Here is a 4451-nt window from a genome sequence, read left to right on the forward strand (position 1 = left end):
TTGCCTGACCCTACTAGGCTTGGGAAGCTTGGTCTCCCTGCCGAGGTAAGGTCGAACGTCCTGCCGAGCCTTACATTCGAACTCCGGCCAAGCCCCCTTGCCTGACTCTCCTACTAGGCTTGGGAAGCTTGGTTTCCCTGCCGAGGTAAGGTCGAACGTCCTGCTGAGCCTTACACTCGAACTCCGGCCAAGCCCCCTTGCCTGACCCTACTAGGCTTGGGAAGCTTGGTCTCCCTGCCGAGGTAAGGTCGAACGTCCTGCCGAGCCTTACACTCGAACTCCGGCCAAGCCCCCTTGCCTGACTCTCCTACTAGGCTTGGGAAGCTTGGTCTCCCTGCTGAGGTAAGGTCGAACGTCCTGCCGATCCTTACACTCGAACTCCGGCCATGCCCCCTTCCCTGACCCTACTAGGCTTGGGAAGCTTGGTCTCCCTGCCGAGGTAATGTCGAACGTCCTGCCGAGCCTTACACTCGAACTCCAGCCAAGCCCCCTTACCTGACTCTCCTGCTAGGCTTGGGAAGCTTGGTCTTCCTGCCGAGGTAAGGTCGAACGTCCTGCCGAGCCTTACACTCGAACTCCGGCCAAGTCCCCTTGCCTGACTCTCCTATTAGGCTTGGGAAGCTTGGTCTCCCTGCTGAGGAAAGGTCGAACGTCCTGCCGAGCCTTACACTCGAACTCTGGCCAAGCCCCCTTGCCTGACTCTCCTACTAGACTTGAGAAGCTCGGTCTCCCTGCCGAGGTAAGGTCGAACGTCCTGCCGAGACTTACACTCGAACTCCGGCCAAGCCCCCTTGCCTGACCCTACTAGACTTGGGAAGCTTGGTCTCCCTGCCGAGGTAAGGTCGAACATCCTGCCGAGCCTTACACTCGAACTCCGGCCAAGCCCCCTTGCCTGACCCTACTTGACTTGGGAAGCTTGGTCTCCCTGCCGAGGTAAGGTCGAACGTCCTGCCGAGCCTTACACTCGAACCCTGGCCAAGCCCCCTTGCCTGACTCTCCTACTTGGCTTGGGAAGCTTCATCTCCCTGCCGAGGTAAAGTCGAACGTCCTGCCGAGCCTTACACTCGAACTCTGGCCAAGCCCCCTTGCCTGACTCTCCTACTAGGCTTGGGAAGCTTGGTTTCCCTGCCGAGGTAAGGTCGAACGTCCTGCTGAGCCTTACACTCGAACTCCGGCCAAGCCCCCTTGCCTGACTCTCCTACTAGGCTTGGGAAGCTTGGTCTTCCTGCCGAGGTAAGGTCGAATGTCCTCCCGAGCCTTTTACTCGAAATCCGGCCGAGTCCCCTTGCCTGACTCTCCTATTAGGCTTGGGAAGCTTGGTCTCCCTGCCGAGGTAAGGTCGAACGTCCTTCCGAGCCTTACACTCGAACTCCGGCCAAGCCCCCTTGCCTGACTCTCCTACTAGGCTTGGGAAGCTTGGTCTCCCTGCCGAGGTAAGGTCGATCGTCCTGCCGAGCCTTACACTCGAACTCCAGCCAAGCCCACTTGCCTGACTCTCCTACTAGGCTTGGGAATCTTGGTCTCGCTGCCGAGGTAAGGTCGAACGTCCTGCCGAGCCTTACACTCAGACTCTGGCCAAGCTCCCTCGCCTGACTCTCGTACTAGGCTTGGGAAGCTTGGTCTCCCTGCTGAGGTAAGGTCGAACGTCCTGCCGAGCCTTACACACGTACTCCAGACAAGCCCCCTTGCCTGACTCTCCTACTAGGCTTGGGAAGCTTGGTCTCCCTGCCGAGGTAAGGTTGAACGTCCTGCCGAGCCTTACACTCGAACTCCGGCCAAGCCCCCTTTCCTGACTCTCCTACTAGGCTTGGGAAGCTTGGTCTCCCTGCCGAGGTAAGGTCGAAGGTCCTGCCGAGCTTTACACTCGAACTCCAGCCAAGCCCCCTTGCCTGACGCTCCTACTTGGCTTGGGAAGCTTGGTCTCCCTGCCGAGGTAAGGTCGAACGTCCTGCCGAGCCTGACACTCGAACTCTGGCCAAGCCAACTTGACTGACCCAACTAGGCTTGGGAAGCTTGGTCTCCCTGCTGAGGTAAGGTCGATCGTCCTGCCGAGCCTTACATTTGAACTCCGGCCAAGCCCCATTTCCCGACTCTCCTACTAGGCTTGGGAAGCTTGGTCTCCCTGCCGAGGTAAGGTCGAACGTCCTGCCAAGCCTTACACTCGAACTCCGGCCAAGCCCCCTTGCCTGCCTGTCTGACTAGGCTTGGGAAGCTTGGTCTCCCTGCTGAGGTAAGGTTGAACGTCCTGCCGAACCTTATACTCGAACTCTGGCCAAGCCCCCTTGCCTGACTCTCCTTCTGGGTTTGGGAAGCTTGGTCTCCCGGCTGAGGTAAGGTCGAACGGCCTGCCGAGCCTTACACTCGAACTCCGGCCAAGCCCCCTTGCCTGCCTGTCTGACTAGGCTTGGGAAGCTTGGTCTCCCTGCTGAGGTAAGGTCGAACGTCCTGCCGAGCCTTACCCTCGAACTCCGGCCAAGCCTCCTTGCCTGACGCTCCTACTTGGCTTGGGAAGCTTGGTATCCGTGCCAAGGTAAGGTCGAACGTCCTGCCGAGCCTTACACTCGAGCTCTGGCCAAGCCCCCTTGCCTGACTCTCCGACTAGGCTTGGGAAGCTTGGTCTCCCTGCTGAGGTAAGGTCGAACGTCCTGCCGAGCCTTACCCTCGAACTCCGGCCAAGCCTCCTTGCCTGACTCTCCTATTAGGCTTGGGAAGCTTGGTCTCCCTGCCGAGGTAAGGTCGAACGTCCTGCCGAGCCTTACACTCGAACTCTGGCCAAGCCCCCTTGCCTGACCCTACTAGACTTGGGAAGCTTGGTCTCCCTGCCGAGGTAAGGTCGAACGTCCTGCCGAGCCTTACACTCGAACTCCGGCCAAGCCCCCTTGCCTGACCCTACTAGACTTGGGAAGCTTGGTCTCCCTGCCGAGGTAAGGTCGAACGTCCTGCCGAGCCTTACACTCGAACCCTGGCCAAGCCCCCTTGCCTGACTCTCCTGCTAGGCTCGGGAAGCTTGGTCTCCCTGCCGAGGTAAGGTCGAATGTCCTGCCGAGCCTTACACTCGAACTCTGGCCAAGCTCCCTTGCCTGACTCTCCTACTAGGCTTGGGAAGCTTGGTCTTCCTGCCGAGGTAAGGTCGAACGTCCTGCCGAGCCTTTTACTCGAACTCCGGCCAAGTCCCCTTGCCTGACTCTCCTATTAGGCTTGGGAAGCTTGGTCTCCCTGCCGAGGTAAGGTCGAACGTCCTGCCAAGCCTTACACTCGAACTCTGGCCAAGCCCCCTTGCCTGACTCTCCTACTAGACTTGAGAAGCTCGGTCTCCCTGCCGAGGTAAGGTCGAACGTCCTGCCGAGCCTTACACTCGAACTCTGGCCAAGCCCCCTTGCCTGACCCTACTAGACTCGAGAAGCTTGGTCTCCCTGCCGAGGTAAGGTCGAACGTCCTGCCGAGCCTTAAACTCGAACTCCGGCCAAGCCCCCTTGCCTGACCCTACTAGACTCGGGAAGCTTGGTCTCCCTGCCGAGGTAAGGTCGAACGTCCTGCCGTGCCTTACACTCGAACTCCGGCCAAGCCTACTTGCCTGACCCTACTAGACTTGGGAAGCTTGGTCTCCCTGCCGAGGTAAGGTCGAACGTCCTGCCGAGCCTTACACTCGAACTCTGGCCAAGCCCCCTTGCCTGACCCTACTAGGCTTGGGAAGCTTGGTCTCCCTGCCGAGGTAAGGTCGAACGTCCTGCCGAGCCTTACACTCGAACTCCGGCCAAGCCCCCTTGCCTGACTCTCCTACTAGGCTTGGGAAGCTTGGTTTCCCTGCCGAGGTAAGGTCGAACGTCCTGCCGAACCTTACACTCGAACTCCGGCCAAGCCCCCTTGCCTGACTCTCCTTCTGGGTTTTGGAAGCTTGGTCTCCAGGCCGAGGTAAGGTCGAACGTACTGCCGAGCCTTACACTCGAACTCCGGCCAAGCCCCATTGCCTGCCTGTCCGACTAGGCTTGGGAAGCTTGGTCTCCCTGCCGAGGTAAGGTCGAACGTCCTGCCGAGCCTTACAGTAGAACTCTGGACAAGCCCCCTTGCCTGACGCTCCGACTTGGCTTGGGAAGCTTGGTCTCCCTGCCGAGGTTAGGTCGAACGTCCTGCCGAGCCTTACACTAGAACTCCGGCCAAGCCCCCTTGCCTGACTCTCCTGCTAGGCTTGGGAAGCTTGGTCTCCCTGCTGAGGTAAGGTCGAACGTCCTGCCGAGCCTTACACCCGAACTCCGGCCATGCCCCCTTGCCTCACCCTACTAGGCTTGGGAAGCTTGGTCTCCCTGCCGAGGTAAGGTCGAACGTCCTGCCGAGCCTTACACTCGAACTCCAGCCAAGCCCCCTTGCCTGACGCTCCTACTTGGCTTGGGAAGCTTGGTCTCCGTGCCAAGGTAAGGTCGAACGTCCTGCCGAGCCTTACACTCGAACTCCGG

This window comes from Vidua macroura, assembly GCF_024509145.1.
Source record: "Vidua macroura isolate BioBank_ID:100142 chromosome W unlocalized genomic scaffold, ASM2450914v1 whyW_random_scaffold_30, whole genome shotgun sequence".
Taxonomy (NCBI): Eukaryota; Metazoa; Chordata; class Aves; order Passeriformes; family Viduidae; genus Vidua; species Vidua macroura.